The sequence below is a fragment of the Phoca vitulina genome, unplaced genomic scaffold, assembly GCF_004348235.1.
Source record: "Phoca vitulina isolate PV1807 unplaced genomic scaffold, GSC_HSeal_1.0 scaffold10, whole genome shotgun sequence".
Taxonomy (NCBI): Eukaryota; Metazoa; Chordata; class Mammalia; order Carnivora; family Phocidae; genus Phoca; species Phoca vitulina.
In genome coordinates, this window is record NW_022589713.1 from 44,968,030 (window position 1) to 44,985,949 (window position 17,920).

Sequence of the window (17,920 nt, forward strand, 5' to 3'; positions counted from 1 at the left end):
ATGGGGAGCTACTGAAGGGTTTTGAGCAGAGAAGTGACATGATAAAATTTGCTTTTCAAAAGAATCAGCTTATCCCCGCTGAGAATAGACTGTAGGGAGGCCATGGAAGAAGCAGAACCCAGGTAGAAGTAGGATGAAAAATTATCCTGGTTTGCTCTGGGGCTGAGGGGGTTTCCTGAGACTGAACTTGCAGTGAGAAAATCAAGAAAGTACCAGGCAAACTGGAAAGAAGTGGTTATTCTAGTTAGGATATTATTCTAGAAGTCCAGGTGAGAAATGATTGTAGTATGGCCCAGGTGGAGGTGATTATTAGATGTCATATTCTGGATATAAAATGGCTATATTATATAATATATAATGTATGAGATGTGTCATGTGAGGAAAATAGAGGATTCTCACGTTCTTAGGTAGAGTACTAGGAAAGCTGATCACTGTTTTCTGTGACAGGAAGGAGGAATTTGGGAGGAACCATTTGGGAAGAGGGATGATGAGATGGGGAGCTCAATGTTGGACTTGCTGAGCATGAGGTATCTATTTGACATCCAAAAAGAGATATTAAATAGGCAGTTAAATGCATGAGTCGAGATCAGGGGAGAGAAGTTAGGGCTGTAGATACTGGATATAGATGGTCTTCAAGAAGAAGTTCATGGAGAGTGTAAATAAGAGTTCGAAAACTTAGTCTGGAGACTCCAAGATTAAGAGGGTAGACATTGGAGGGTGAATGAGCTATGGAGAGTGAGGAGGAACTGCTGGTGAGGTCAGAGATCAACCAGGAGAATGCGAGTCCTTGAAGCCAAGTGATGACAGTGTTCAAAGAAGGAGTGATTGCCTGCGTCCAAATATAAGATGGGACCTGAGAATCGAACATTAGATTTAGTTATAAGGAGATCATTGTTGAACTTGACAAGATTTATTTTGACAGAACAGTGAGAGCAAAATCTTTGATTGAGACAGAATGGGAGATGGGGGCGCCTGGGTGGCTCAGTCGTTAAGCATCTGCCTTCGGCTCAGGTCATGATCCCAGGGTCCTGGGATCAAGCCCCGCATCGGACTCCCTGCTTGGCAGGAAGCCTGCTTCTCCCTCCCCCCCCCACCCCCCGCTTGTGTTCCCTCTCTTGCTGTCTCTCTCTGTCAAATAAATAAATAAATAAATAATCTTAAAGAAAAAAAAAAAAGACAGAATGGGAGATGAAGAATCAGAGGCAACTAGCTTAGACAAGTTTTTCAAGTTCACCTGCAAAGGGCAGAGGAGAGAAAGGCAGTACCTGGAGGGGGAAGTAGAGGATTATTTGTTGTGTTTTAAGGTGTGGAAATACCTGCCTGTTTGCATGCTGATGGGAATGATACAGTAGAGAGGGGGGAATGATACAGTAGAGAGGGGGAAATGACGCAGGATAGAGGGGAGGCAGTGGTGAAGCTGTGTCCCTAGGATGGAGAGAAGGAATGGGATCCAGGGCACAGGGGAAGGAGCTGGGCTGATCTAAGAGCAGGGATGATGACTTCATAGTAAGAGGAAGATAGAGGATCAAGTAGTTGGGTAGATCCGATGTTGGGAGCTCATGGGAATTCTCTTCTGACTCTTCTAATTCTCAGGGAAATCAAGGTAGTCAGCTGCAGATGAGGATGGGGGAGGCCACACTGGAAGTCTGAAAAGAGAGATAAAAATATAAAATCATTGTCTAGGGGAGGAGGGGAGTGAGTAGAATAAGGAAAAGGACAGTTACTGAATAGCATGCTGGGCCCCTTGAGGTTTTGGTAGTCACGAACTTAAGAGACCAGTCAGCACTTTAAAACTTTCGGTTCCCTGAATTATATCTGTTTTTTTCTGTTTGTTCATCTTGGTCCTTCATCAATTTTGCTGTTGATTTTGCAGAGATGTCTGGTGGTTAGTCATTGACTATTCATGGTTGATATGAAGGGCTAGGATAATTCGTGAAGGTGGCTGGAGATACAATCTTCAGTTGGAAAGACCCTCCAAAGAAAGGCTGCATAGACTAAATTTAAAAAGACCCACAACTAGACACAGATGGTCAGGTCTCAGAACTAGGCATCCAGATGCAATCTAAAAAGCTTCTGGTGTGAAACTATATACTGTAACAGCAGTAAATGTCACCTGCAAAGAAAGGAGTATCAGACCATCATCAGCAACCCTGAGGGCTAGAAGCCAAACACCAAGCCTTAAAAATTCTAGAATTCTAGACCCAGCTCAATTACCAATACAACTTGAGGGTAGCATAAACACACATTTCATAGTAGTGGGATGTATCACAACAAAATAAGGGCATAAACAAAGGAAGAAAGGGGCAAGAAATAATGAATCCATCTCAGGAGAGCAAGGAAGGGAAATTCTAGGAGGGAGGTTTACTTTTAATTACTCCTGGTTGCATACCTTTCCTTAGATTTGAATGTCTACCTTGTGCATTTATCACTCTTATAACTGTTAAAAGACAAAAGAAATAATAGGCCCAAGGTGGAGTCATTTGCCCCCAGGATAGCAAACCAAGACTTAATTATAGTTTCAACCTGTCCCAGGAGTGGAATTTTAAACCAATCAGTCTGGCATTTCCTGGTCAGCATTAGTAAGGTCATCTGCCTGATAAGACCCCAGCCTTCCCCCCCAAGGGAAGGTAACCATGCCTAAAATAATCCTTTTTTTTTCTTTTGCTAATAACCTCCTTGTTCTGCCCTCCTTCCTATAAAAGCCTTCCATTTTGTAGAGCTCCTTGGAGAGAGCCTGTCTATTTATTAGGTAGGATGCTGCCCTGTTCAGGGATTGTTGGGTAAGTCAATCAGGTCTCAATGTAACTCAGCTGAATTTTTGTTTTTTTTTTTTCCCAGGGGAAAAAGTGATTTAATACCCACCAATCCCCCCACCTACAAGTAATTACATTCTGGGATTTCACCTTTTCTTCCAATTCTGAATCCTTCTGTTTTTTTCCTCTTAATGAGAGAAAAGTTAAAGTAGACTTAAGGTCATCAAAAACCAAAAAAAAATTGGCCAAGGGCTCATTATTCATTTGTCTTACATTTTTTTACTTCCGTGAAACTGTCCATATTTGTGGGTCCTCCGATCCAGACACACATTCACTCCACTTATAAAGTGAGGGATGTAAATGAGGATATATCAGCTGTTACAGTGAACAGATTTTGTGAAGTGCCTTCTGTTTTAATGCTTTAAGTTTATTACATTTTAATGACTTCTGACATTCCACTTTCCTAGATTATAAGAAAGGTCTGTGTTTGTAGTTAGTTTTAAAAATGTACCAATGCCAGGGCATCTGGGTGGCTCAGTCAGTTAAGCTTCTGACTCTTGATTTCACCTCGGGTCATGATCTCAGGGTCATGGGAATCAAGCGCCGCATTGGGCTCCAAGCTCACTGGGGAGTCTGCTTGAGATTCTCTTTCCTTTCCCTCTCCCTCTGCCCCTCTCTCCTCTCTCTCTCTCTCTCTCTCTAAAATAAATAAATAAATCTTTTTTTTAAATGTGCCAAAGCCTGTATATTAACAAGATTTTTAAAAATAAAACTATATAAAACATTTAATTTATTGGTCTTTTTGAAATATTTGATGTATCACCAGTGTATCACAACTGAGCCATTAATTGCTTCATCAACATTTTCATGACTCTGCTGAGGAATCAGCTGTTGAGAAATGTGCAAGTTCCTTTTGTGTATCTACAAAAGCTTTATCAACATTTCATCATTCACAAAGTTTATCTTCTTAGGAGTAGTGGTAATTGGTTTTGTTTTGTCTTTAGTCTTAAAGCTTTTTTGGCTGGCTATATGCAATGCATTTCTGGATTTCTGCCCTCTCAGTTTGTGGTTGGTTATTGTCTTTGACACCCTCATGCAGCAACTCAAACTCCAAGTGACACCGAATTTTTGTTCTTCAACAGATTTGATACAGTGACAAGATCTGAGGCGGTCTTCTGGCGGCGTTTGGGGGTCAGTGAGAAACACAGGCATGGTACCCCTCAACGCCTTTGAGTTCACTATTTTTCTTGCCATTTCTGAGGGTCATAGGTAAGTTCCTCTCAGTTCTGAGCTCTGCCCTCTGCACCGAGCTCCCAATCCAATTGGCTTTCCTTTACAGGGCAGGTCAGATTGAGCTGGCAGAGGATTCTTCCCAGAGCCAAGTGAGCTGCCAGACAGTTCTGCCTGGAACCAAGCTTCTAGTCCTTTGGATCTCAATTCCCAGGTTTCTGAGTGGAAAATTCCAACCGTTGCCATGCTAGGAATTATTTGTGGTTATGGCTGGAGTAGGTCTGCATCCAGTTTAAGAACTGGACCAGGTCCAGCAGAAGGCCTCGGGTGAATAAAATTTGTTTAAATGGGATTCTTTCTATCTGAAGAGTTGAGCGTGCCATCTTCTATCACTTGTGCTTCTTTTATGCTTAAGAACTATAGTCCTGGCAGGGGAAGAGGCGGGCAAGGGGGCCGGCGTCAGAGTCTGGGATTCGGTCTGCAGAGTGATCGAGTGCTGGACCCACAGCGGTTCCATGTACACCAGCTGCTCTGGGTTCCCCAGGATAAGGAAGCGGCCCTGGCTGTGGTAGGCCCATGGGGTCAGCAGAGGGAGGCTGGGAGGGTGCAGGTGCCCTGTGAGGAGAGTAGCCATGAGGCAGCCTGGGGCTGGGAGGCCATGTCTGTGGAGGACCACTTCTTTGTGGTGAAAGGTGAGGTACAGAAAGCAGTCAACACCACCCAGGGATTATTTCAGAGATGGACAGAGCTCCTCCAGGACCCCTCCTTAGCAAGGAGGGAAGAAATCGACTGGACCACCAATGAGCTGAGAAACAACCTCTGGGAGTATAGAATGGGATCTAGTGGTATATATATACAATGGAATATTATGCAGGCATCAATAAAAATGAAATCTTGCCATTTGCAACGATGTGGATGGAACTAGAGGATATTATGCTAAGTGAAATAAGTCAATCAGAGACAGACAATTATCATATGATCTCACTGATATGTGGAATTTGAGAAACAAGGCAGAGGATCATGGGGAAAGGGAGGGAAAAATGAAACAAGAAGAAACCAGAGAGGGAGACAAACCATAAGAGACTCTTAATCTCAGGAAACAAACTGAGGGTTGCTGGAGTGATGGGGGGTGGGAGGGATGGGGTGGTTGGGTGATGGACATTGGGGAGGGTATGTGTTGTGGGGAGTGCTGTGTATTGTGTAAGACTGATGAATCACAGACCTGTACCCCTGAAACAAATAATACATCATATGTTAATTTAAATAAATAAATAAATAGATTGGGATCTAGAGGACCTTGACGAGATCATCAGCATAGTTGAAGCAAATGCTAGAAAATTCAACCTCGATACGACTGAATTAAGTATAAGAAAAACCTTTGTCCCAAGTACTCGGCAAGTTGTCAGGGACATGAAGGATCAGATGTCAGCTTCATCTGTGCGGGCATTCACTGAACGAAAAACTAGACAGGCAGTTCTAGGGGACAGTGGTGGTCAGAGCTGGAGTGCCGGATGACAGAGAAATAAGGACGCCTGGACCACGAGGTCCAGTTAGCCAACTCCTATTTCATCGAGGAGCAGCAGGCTATCTGGAACAGAGGGATGAGCTGTTGGAGCTGGTCTCTGGGAGCATTGGGGTGCTGAAGAATGAGTCCCAGACCATCGGAGGGGAGCTGGAGGAACTGGCAGTATACAGATTCTTCCGAGCGGATTCTTGGAGCATGAAACAGATATGGCTCTGTAACCTCACTGGAGATTTGGGTACCAAGGAGGATAGGACATGAACTGACTTCACTTTATCATCCCATGGCTCTCCTGCTCCATCAAACAGAACTTCTTGCTCTGCATCTTTAACTTAATGACAAAAAGTTTATAAATTTAACTTCAATTAATAAAAAAAACTTCCCTCTCAAAAATAAAGCAAACAAGAAAACAACAACAACAAAAGAACTATAATCCTGGAAGCTGCAGATACGTGGCAAAATGGCAAATTTTACTAAAAGTCATGTAGTATTACAAAGGCCATTATGAGCAACATTCCAATTAAGCAAGATTGCTCATTTAAGAAATGCACTTGAGAAATGCTCAAGGTATTCCAAGTTGAATAAACAAAAATAGGATACCTACTTTAACTGGTATGCAGAAACTTCCAAAAGGCTTCAAGATTCCAAAATAGCTTTACTAAGAGACTCATTACAAAAGGCTAATGAAAAATTAAAGATGCAAGAGATACCTAAAACACAAGACAATAGGACTGAGTGATACCACTTCCCTGCAGTCTCTTTTCACCTGAGTGCTCACATTTTACCAAATTCTCTGTCTGAACTGCCTTTCCCCCCGAAGAGACTATTAGACAGTTCTTGGATTTTAAGATTTTATTTATTTATTTTAGAGAGAGAGAGTGTGTGTGTGAGTGAGCACAGAGAGGGAAGGATGTAGGAAGAGGGAGAGAGAAGCTCAAGCAGACTCCCCATTGAGCGAGGAGACCCATGTGGGTCATGAACCGAGCTGAAATCAAGAGTCGGCACTTAACCAACTGAGCTACCGAGGCGCCCCAAGACGGTTACCTTTTAAAATAAAACTACCTAAGGTTGCTGACAAACAATGCTGAGGTATCCTCAGTCCTTGGTCAAAGACTGAAGGATAGGACCAATGTTACAGAATTTCCTACAACTACGGGAGGAAACTCAAAAGCTTTTTAAAGAGTGTAGAGTCATTATCTGGGCCCATGACCCTGGGCTGCCAGATCTTTATCAGCTTGTGCACTTGTTGGCAGCTCTTGGGGAAGCCCAGATGGATACAGGAAGCAAGATGGCAAAACCCCAAGAGCGATGAATTAGAGATCCTCGACCAGAAAGTACAGGCAGAATAGCAACTGAACTTTTTATAAGCCATTCCTAGAGTCTTTCCTGCTTGCACTGATTGGTATATGATACAAAAACATGCAGACAAAATAAAGATAAATCTGTGGCAGGTTTTCAAGCCCATTTGGAAGGCCTTTTTCTATGGCATGTGGGGTTCCATACAATAAATAAGGTCACCCAGCCTGCTTTAGCTGCTTTTTGTAAGTGGATCATCTCCTGAGATCAGTGGTTGAAAATAAGGTGGCAGGCCACTGCCTGACTGAATTCGTGACCACAGGTGAGCATTTTGAAAGGACCCTGAGCAAGATCACAAACAAAAATCCACCAAACTAATAGCCTCGTGGCTCCAACAGCTTCAAGACCAGAAACTCAAAATAACACCTCTCCCATGCACCCCCCTACAGGTCCATCATCAGAAAAAACGCTGGTCCAAAGAGTAATGCCTCAGGTATAAGACACTGGGACACTAGAAGAGAGCTTGTCCTCAAAGGTCCTATGTAAATTCTCAAATGTCCTCATGTCTACCTTCAAAGGAGGGACTCCATAGGGGCCTCACCCATAGTTGATGGGCTCTAAGGGGTTCTCCAGTGAACTATTACCAATAATTCTCCTAAACAGCCAAGGGGAAACTAAAATAAAAATTAATGGGATACCTTGTCAAATTCTAGTTGAGCTATGCTTTCTATTTTAAATGCCACCCTCATAAAGCAACAAATCCCTCAGAGTAAAAAGGAAGTTTCCATGGTGGGGTTATCTAACAGAGTTCAGAGAGAATTTATCACAATCAGTACAAATGGCTCTGGTACCTTCTACTGAAAAACACTCCTTACTATGTGATACAGCCCATCCCCAGGCAGAGATCTTCTGTCTAAATCAAAAGGGCATATGTTGGGATGCCTGGGTAGCTCAGTCGGTTAAGCGTTCAACTCTTGATTTCGGCTCAGGTCATGATCTCAGGGTTATGGGATTGAGCCCCGAATTGGGCTCCTTGCTCAGCAGGGAGTCTGCTAGAGATTCTCTCTTTCCCTCTCCCTCTGCCCCTCCCCCCACCATGTGCTCACACGCGCATTCTCTCTCTCTCTCAAAAAATAAACAAATCTTTAAACAAATGAAAAATTAAAGGGCTAATAGGTTTTGCCTCCAATGGAGACCTCACCTTAGAATTCCTGACCAAGTCGAACCTGATCTTTTATGTTCCTTATAGTCTGTCCTTGACACAGAAGGGGAAGAATTCCCCATAAATTTCCCTAATTTAATTGAGGTGCCTGAAAATCTGTGGCCTACTTTTTTTAAAGATTTATTTATTTCAGAGAGAGAGAGAGCACAAATGGGAGAGGCAGAGGGAGAGAGAGAATCTCAAGAAGACTCCATGCTCAGCATGGAGCCAGACACAGGGCTCAATCCCATGATCCTGAGATCACGACCTGAGCTGAAGCCAATAGTCAGACACTTAACCGACTGTGCCACCCAGACGCCCCGTGGCCTACTTCTAATACTGTCGTTGGAAGAATAAAAAGTGCAGAACCTATAAAGATTCAGATAGATATAACTAAACCTCCACCTAAATTACCTCAATGTCTATTCAAACCTGAGGCCACACAAGGCCTCACACCCGGAGTAGAAGGCCTAATCGCCCAGGGGCTTGTCATTCCCTGTACCTGTCCCTGCAACACGCCCGATCTTGCCGGTTCAGAAATCCAATGCACGAGGATGGCTGTGTGTCCAGGACTTAAGATCAATTAACAAGACAGTCATTCCCCATTTCCCAGTTGTTCTGCACCCAAACCCCCTTTTGTCAGAAGTCCCACTGTTACAGAATTTCTTTTCCTTTAGTGCCCGCAGTTCTTTGTCCTGCCGCTTCAAAGAATAAAGAGGTAAACCAGATGAAGAGTGGTGGGCAGCAAAGCAAAGTTTATTGAGCGATAGTACAAAGTTCCCAAAGAGGGAGGGGACCTGAGAGGGTTGCTGATTTGGCGTTTAGATCTAGGGGTTTTTATGGCCTTGTTGGAGAGCTGTTTTAATCTGATTAACCCTCCAATCAGGTAGTTGCCATCTACCTATCACATGGGAAAGGGTGGAGGGCTCCTTGTAAAGTTCTTTTAAGGGTGGTTTCCTCTTAGGGCAGGGGGCCCCTTATCCCTGCCTGCCTTTCTTCTGACTACCGTTCATCACCACTTGCCTCAAAATGATGCACTGTTGTAAACCTCTGCTCAGCCTTCTTCAGCATCTGTGAGGACTTCAACAGCCTATATCTCTTTACCTTCACTTGGAACAACCAACAATATACCTGGACAGTCGTGCCTCAGGAGTTCCCTGAGGCCCCTTCTTATTTCTCTCAAGTACTTTGTAGGGAAGGAAAAATTCTTCCTCTACCCTTTAAGGTCTTCCAGCTGGACTAAGACTTAAATTTACATGAGACAGATTAACAACAGAAAAAACGCAAGGTTTTATTACATGCTCAGGGGGGCCCAATAATGAAATTGAGGCCCAAAGAAATGACCAAAGCAGGCAGTTTTCATACATTTTAGACAAAAGGGCAATAAATTTGTGAGGAATTGACAGGATAAAGAAAACAGGTGTTTGGCTGCTTTAATTAGCAGGGAATTCTAACCAAAAGTTAAGTTGAGGTAACAGATTAGGAAAAAATTAACGAGATTTGTTTCTACAGTTTTTGCAGCTTTAAAGTTCCTGTCTCTGGTGATAAGGATGCCTTTGCACTTCTTAGTACAAGGAGGGTATTTTTATATGAGAAATTTGTTTCCTGCTTTTGAGGAACAGAGGAGGGCCTGAGTGTTCTTCCACTGGCTCTTTCTTAAGTAACTTTTATTTAAAATAATCAATATGCCAAAGTGACACATTTTAGGGTAGCCTGCCTTTGACCCCTACAACTTCAAGATTTAAGTACTTCTATTCTCTGGGAAATCCACCCTTTTACAATACTGAGATACCCTCTTGCTGTGATCAGTCACCAAAGAGGCATCCATGAAAGAATCCATGTATTTGCTGTAACAGTTAGCTGAAAAAGGACACCAAGTCTCTAAGGAAAAATTACAATTATTTCTAGACATTGTTCATTACCTAGGTCAGATTCTAAACCAGTTGTCTCTAAAAAGAATCCAAGTAATCCAGGAATTTTCTAGACTCACAACTAAACCACAGCTTTGCAGATTCTTAGGCCTGGCTGGATATTATAGACTGTGGGTTTCTGACTTTTCTCTATCAACTTCTGTACTCTATGAACTTACTAAAATTTCCAACCCTGAATCCCTTCCTTGGGAAGATAAACATGAGGAGGTTTTTATCAGACTAAAATAAGCTCTGTAAGAACCACCTGCTTTAGAGCTACCTAAGTATTCAAACCGTTTTACTTTATTTGTGCATGAAAGGGATAATCAAGCCCTGGGAACACACACACAAGAACACAGTAATAGACAAAGGCCTTAACAGCACACTTGATTGTGCTGCACATGCACATCATAGTTGCCTTAAGGCTACAGCCCCAGCTACAAGTTAGTGCAAGCCTAAATCTGCAAGTAAATTTAACCTTAGAAAATGGCATTTAACTACTAGGTATTTACCCCAAAGATACAAATGTAGGGATCCGAAGGGGTACGTGCACCCCAATGTTTATAGCAGCAATGTCCACAATAGCCAAACTGTGGAAAGAGCCAAGATGTCCATCAACAAATGAATGGATAAAGAAGAAGTGGTATATCTATACAATGGAATATTATGCAGCCATCAAAAAGAATGAGATCTTGCCATTTACAATGACGTGGATAGAACTGGAGGGTATTATGCTAAGCGAAATAAGTCAATCAGAGAAAGACGAGTATCATAAGACCTCACTGATATGAGGAATTCTTAATCTCAGGAAACAAACTGAGGGTTGCTGGAGTGTGGGGTGGGGTGGGAGGGATGGGGTGGCTGGGTGATAGACATTGGGGAGGGTATGTGCTATGGTGAGCGCTGTGAATTGTGTAAGACTATTGAATCACAGACCCATACCTCTGAAACAAATAATACATTATATGTTAAAAAAAAAGAAGAAGAAGAAGAAGATAGCAGGAAGGCAAAAATGAAGGGGGAGAAATTGGAGGGGGAGACGAACCATGAGAGACTATGGACTCTGAGAAACAAATTGAGGGTTCTAGAGGGGAGGGGGTTGGGGGGAATGGGTTAGCCTGGGGATGGGTATTAAAGAGGGCACATGCTGAATGGAGCACTGGGTGTTATACGCAAACAATGAATCATGGAACACTACATCAAAAACTAATGATGTAATGTATGGTGATTAACATAACATAATAAAAATAAATAAATTAAAAAATTAAAAAAAAGAAAATGGCATTTATTTGCAAACTTCACACACTGTCTGAAGTCTTCTTCAAGTTAATTGACTCAACATTTCTCTGCAAATAGACTAACTTCCTATGAGATCCTTCTGCTTTTACCTCCTAACTACTTAAATGTTGCAAGGTTACTACCTCTACCTGATGAAGGTGAGCCCCATGACTGAGGGAGTAACATCCCATTTTAACAATGCATCCTGACTTACAAGACACTCCTTAAACTAATCCTCATTGACTCATGTTCATTGCTGTAGAAATGAAAAAGGGAATTGCTGAACTGGTTGTGCTATTACCCAGTATGACCTACTTGAAAGGGGAGAACACCTGCAAGCTCCATCAGCCCAAAGAGCAGAGCTCCATGCCCTTTTTTTTTTTTTTAAGATTTTTATTTATTCATTTGAGACACAGAGATACAGAGAGAGAGAACATGAGCAGGGAGAGAGGCAGAGGGAGAAGGAGAAGCAGGCTCCCCGCTGAGCCAGAAGCCCGATGTGGGGCTGGATCCCAGGACCCTGGGATCATGACCTGAGCCAAAGGCAGATCCTTAACCAACTGAGCCACCCAGGTGCCCCAGAGCTCCATGCCTTTATCCAAGTGTACCAGCTACCAGAAGGACGAACTGTTCGTATTTATACCGACAACCCTATGCCTTTGGGCTCATCCATTGTTTGAAGATGTATTAGAAACAAAGGGGATTTTCTCACATCCTGTCCGACTCCAATCAAAAATGGGCAATAAGTAAACGATTTTCTTCCTGCTATTCTCTTACTTTCTAAAATTGCTGTCCTCACAACTGAGACTCACGCTGAAAGGACTGAACCTGAGCACCAGGAAAATACCCCGGCTGACTTCTACACAAAAGCAGCAGCTCCAGACCCTAAAGACTGTGGCACACGTGCATGAAATCTATTCTGCTTCTGCAGAACAGTGACCCCTCTTTGTCAGTCATTTGCCATCTTGGTGTCCTTGTAACATGGCAACGATCTGCTCCTGAACCACAGAAATTAAGGCGAGTAAACAATGGGTGTAAATTAGATGAACAGTCAGGGCTTTGGGAAACCCAAGACGGCTACTAGGTTCTTCCTGGCTCCCTAGCAGACCCCATTTTTTTGGCTTTTGCATTCATTTGCCCATAGAGTGGGCGAATGAGATGACTCAGATTATGAATAGGCATTGGTGGAGAGACTTCTATAAAATTGCAAAACCAGTCTACCAGCAATGTCTGGCTTGTCAGGTGCAGGATCCTGGAAGAAATATTTTTGATCCCGGGAGGCCTAGACCTTCTCCCTCTGCACCCTCTGAACACCTGCGGCCAGACTTCATTCATCTGGCACTTAGTGTGGGTTATCAATATTTTCTTGTTACTATCTGTATGTTTTCCTGATGGGTTGAAGCCTTCCCTTGCCCTCACAGTGACAAAAAAATTCAGTGTCTATTTCACCCTTATTGCAAGTCTCAATTTGGGCTAGTCATTCTTCTGGTGCTCACTAGCCGTAAGTGGCTGGATGGTGCCATTCTAGAAGCAGGTGATGCAGGGGTGAATAAAGCAGAGAAAATTCCCTGCCTCCATGAGGCTTACATTTGTAATAGAGAAGAGAAACAATAAACAAACAGATAAAAATAAGAGATAAAATAGATTTTAGGCCTGACGGTGGGTGATAAGTGGTGATGTGAATGTTAGGGCAGAAGCTGTGTGTTTAAATCAGGGAAGGTCGTGGGGCACCTGGGTGGCTCAGTCGGTTAAGCGTCTCCTTTGGCTCGGGTCATGATCCCAGGGTCATCAGTCATTGGTCTCCCTGTTCAGCGGGGAGTCTGCTTCTCCCTCTCCCTCTGCTGCTCTCCCTGCTTGTGTTCTCTCTCTCACACAAATAAATAAATAAAATCTTTAAAAAAAAAAAAAAACTGTTAGAGAATGTGTTTCCCACTTGGGATATAGCTTTGTCAACTTGAAAGCAAAGAGCCACGGTGAGGCAAATGAGTATTTATTTGGGATCAAAGAATTGCAGTTTGGGAAGCACAGATTCTGGCAATAATCAGAAAAGTGTCCCACCTGTGGGATGAAAGCCGGGGTTTGGATGAGAAAGAGGACACAGGCAAATACTGGGATAAGAGAAAATGAAACTGTCTGTTGGAACCAACTGAGTCCCCATCACGGACTGATGGACTATTCTGTTGGTGTTAGCGCACGAAACCATTCCCCACTTGCATTAGCTAGTTCTTCTGTGTTCAGAAAGTCCATAACCAGGTTTCATGATCAGGATGACTGTTGTCCGGTTGACTTCTCAAACAATTGCTTATGAAACGGTTGCTGTTTTGCCCAGTCCAAAGATTTTGGCCCAGTTTAAACAGACGGGAAAGGAGGTCTCTCTGTAAGGGCCTCTCTGGCTCTATTCTAAAATGGTTCCAATCATGTCAATTTTTCACACCTTCCACAATCTCCAATAACCAAGATACCCATTCACAAGGCAAATCATATGAGCCTTAACAAAAACCTTGCAAATATCTTGGAATTATCACTGACCCTATCACCCTCAATCATCAGGCAATGTCGAGAGAACTAATGGGATCCTCAAATTTAAAATTTCTAAACTTACCAAAACTACTGGACTCCCTGGCCTTTGGTCTTGCTGATTATTTCAGGCAACGTTACTTGTTATGGGAATCAATGCCCACAAGAGACCACCTGACTCCTGATACCAACTACAAGTCCAGGGGTGTTCTTAAAACCACCCTCAGGTTGGACAATTTGTTAGAAGAATTCATTGAGAGCTGTTATAATTATGGTTTATTACAGGGAAAGGCTACCAATAAAGTTAACTAAGAGAAGGGATGCATCGGGAGAGTCCAAACATGAAGCTTCTGGTTGTCCTCTCTCCCGTGGAGCCACAGACAATGGCACTGAACGTGACAGTGTACATAGAGTAATGCAAACCAGCAGGAAAGTCCCCCAAGTCTGTGGTGTCTTGAGTACTTATCGGAGCTTGGTCACACACCGCACCGGAGGCTGACCTTTCATCCTCAGCCCTTCCCAGACGTTGGCGAATACTGTGGTCTCCAGTTCCTCTAGAGCTAACAGCGTGGCCCACAGCCCCCATCCTAAGTCACATCGTTAGATTGTCCAGTGGCCAAAGCCCCCAAGCAAAAAGAGACATTTCTGCAGGCAGGACATTCTGGGGACCTGGAGACACCTCCCAAGAGCTGAGACAGAGGCAAGACCTCTCTCTGGGTAAGGTTAATCCTTCACTACATACCTTCCTTACAGAGACCAGGAAGTGATTTCTCAGTGTGACCTTCCCTCATTGACTAATTGATTGCCTGGATTTTTTTAAAGACTTTAACCATTTATATGAGAGAGAGCACAAGCAGGGGGAGTGGCAGGCAGAGGGAGAGGAAAAAGCAGGCTCCTTGCTGAGCAGGGAGCCCAACGTGGGGCTCAATCCCAGGACCCCGGGATCATGACCCAGGCCGAAGGCAGATGCCTAACTGACTGAGCCACCCAGGTGCCCCATGACCTTCCCTGATTTAAACACACAGCTTCTGCCCCAACATTCACATCACCACTTATCACCCACCGTCAGGCCTAAAATCTATTTTATCTCTTATTTTTATCTGTTTGTTTATTGTTTCTCTTCTCTATTACAAATGTAAGCCTCATGGAGGCAGGGAATTTTCTCTGCTTTATTCACCCCTGCATCACCTGCTTCTAGAATGGCACCATCCAGCCACTTACGGCTAGTGAGCACCAGAAGAATGGCTAGCCCAAATTGAGACTTGCAATAAGGGTGAAATAGACACCGAATTTTAAAGGCTTCATATTAAAAAGAATGTAAAATATCTCATTGATAATTTATATTAGTTATATGTTGAAATGATAGTGGGACATATTGGGTTGTATAAAATATATTATTGAAATTTATTTCACCTGTTTCTTTTTTTTATTAGTTTCAAAGGTAGAATTCAGTGATTCATCAGTTGTATGTAACACCCAGTGCTCATTACATCACGTGCCCTCCTTAATGCCCCTCACCCAGTTACCCCATGCCCTCACCCACCTCCCCTCCAGCAGCCCTCAGTTTGTTTCCTATAGTTAAGAGTTTCTTATGGTTTGCCTCCCTCTCTGTTTTCATCTTATTTTATTTTTCCTTCCCTCCTTTATGTTCATCTGTTTTGTTTCTTAAGTTCCACATATGAGTGAGATCATATTCACCTGTTTCTTTTTTATAAACTTATTTAATGTGGCTACTAGAAAATTTAAAATTACATACGTGGCTCAAATTTGAGGCTTGCAATATATATCAGACAGCACTGAAACTAGAAGAGATGTTAGCAAACCTTTTTTCTGTAAAGGATCAAATAGTAAATATTTTAGGCTTTGTGGGCCATATGGTCTCTGTGCAGCCTTTTGCTGTTGTAGCATGAAAGCGGCCACAGACAATATTTACACAAATAGGTGTGGCTCTGTTCCAATAAAACTTTATTTATAAAAACAAGCAGCCTCACATTTGGCCCATGAGCAGTTTGTGATCTACGATCTAGAACACTGTGTAGTCCATAGTAAATATTCAGCAAATGTTGAGCAAATGAATAGGAAGAAGGCTAAAAAGACAGAGCCCGGTGAGCCAGAGGGAGAATGTAGGGCCTATTGCACATGACTTTTATTTTATGTCATTGGAAGGCTTTAGGCAGGATGGTGATAAAATCCCATAGCTTTTATAAAAGGTCACTGTGATAGATGGCATCCAGCCCTGTCCCTTCATCCCTGCCAGAACTCATCCACCCAGCTGCTGAGAAGGTTGGTGGCTGAAAGCTTTCAGGTGAGTCTCTCTCCAAGGATTGCCTAGGGCTGGGAAAAACTCCCTTGCGCACGGTCGTACCCCCTGTCTGGAGGTACCCACTCGCACTAATGAAGGAACAGGAAATGCCGGCCCTCTTGCCCCATGTGCAGACAACCTGGAAGGGTACCCTAGCTGCAGACCTGTTTATAGGATTGGCAGCTGTGGCCCTTATGGTGGCTGCCTTCCAATTCAACTGTACCCCACTCCTCTCAGGAGCCCATCTCCTCCCATCCCTTGCCCACAGCTCTTGGTCTTGGGAGCACTCCCGAGAAATACATGCGAATCTGCATCTCAGAGGCTGAGTCCCGGGGAACCTGACCTGCAACAGCTAATAGCAGGAGTGCTCTGAGAAAGCTACCTTGAAATGGGACTTTGGAGCTGAGTATCTTGCTGTTCTAAGGATGCATGGCCCCTGACAAGCTGCAGCAATGCAGTTGTCTGAACAATCCTTGGGGCTGAACATCACTCCAGCTTCTGCTTCTGTGTTCACACCCCCTTTTCTGACTTGTCCTCCTGCCTTTCTTGTGATTAGATCGGGTCCACCTAAATTATCCAGGATGATCTCCCCATCTCAGAATCTTTAATTTACTCACATCTACACTGTCCCCTTTGCCATAGAGGTAACATATTCAGGGGTTCCAGAGATTAGGCTGTGAACATCTTCGAGGGCCATTATTCGGCCAACCACAGGATTGGATCGGGGCATGCAAGCAAGGGAAGGGTCAAGAATGACCTCGAGGTTTTAGGGCCTGAACAACTGGAAGGAGGGGGGCCATGACCCCAGATGGAGAAGACATGGGGCTCAGAGATTCAGCCAGTCCCTCTTCAGAAGCTGAGTCTTGCCACTTCTCCTCCCAAAGGCTGGCCTGTGTTAAAAGATAATTTTCAGAAAAAGGTAAGATCTCATGACTTTCATACAGATGTAAAAAATGAACCCATGTTGAAGAAGTTATTTTATTCATATGATCTGAGAAAAAACCAAGCAGATATTATGACCGATTCAAAGGAAAACTCCAAACAGCACAAACTTATAGGGAGTAAAGGAATGTTGAAATGAATTACAAAAAGGACAAAAGTGATTTTTCCACAGTGAGGAGGAAGTCAATTAAAATCACTACCAGACAGGACAGCATTTATATATCAGTTACTTACAAGGTAGGAAGAGTTGCAAAGTCACTCAAATTCAATGAACAGGGCTAGAATCTAATGAACCATAAAGGTGTGTTATAGATGGTACATAATTTTCTATTGAAACACATTTTTTCCCCCACACCTGATTCTCCTGTCAGAGGACTCCACATGTAATTCCCAGGGAGGGTCAGTTGAGTTTCTGGCAGGAGGGGAATGAGGAGGTGGGTTTGATGTCTGCTGGCAAGATCCAAGGAAGAACAGGCAGAAAGAGAAATAAAAACGACACATTGTAATACAAACATTTGTGTTGTATTTATTTTTTTTAAGATTTTATTTGACAGAGAGAGCAAGCTCTCGAGCTCTCGCGTGTGTGCATGCACACGTTGGGGGAGGGGCAGTGGGAAGGGAACAAGCTGACTCCCTGATGAGGGCTCGATCCCAGGACCCTAAGATCATGACCTGAGCCGAAGGCAGACACTTAACCGACTGAGCCATCCAGGCTCCCCTTTTGTGTTGTATTTATTACAGTACTTCTTAACTGGTTAGTCTTTGTTCATAGAGAAACTTATGAACTGAATATTCGTGTCCCTGCCCCAAACTCATATGCGGAAGCCCCCCCATGTGATAGTATTTGGAGAGGGGGCTTTTGGAAGGTAATTAGGCTTTGATGAGGTCATGAGGCTGAGGCCCCTGTGACAGGGTTAGCGTCGCTATAAGAAGGAGCTCTCCTTGCACCCTTCCCCTCCACTGCCATGT

The 17,920-nt window shown here is 43.5% G+C and overlaps 1 pseudogene; it reads left to right on the forward strand.

Annotated features, from left to right (window-relative positions):
- The first annotated feature begins 4,641 nt into the window (after nucleotides 1-4,641).
- LOC116635255 lies at nucleotides 4,642-5,766 on the forward strand (annotated as a pseudogene).
- Nucleotides 5,767-17,920: the final 12,154 nt, after the last annotated feature.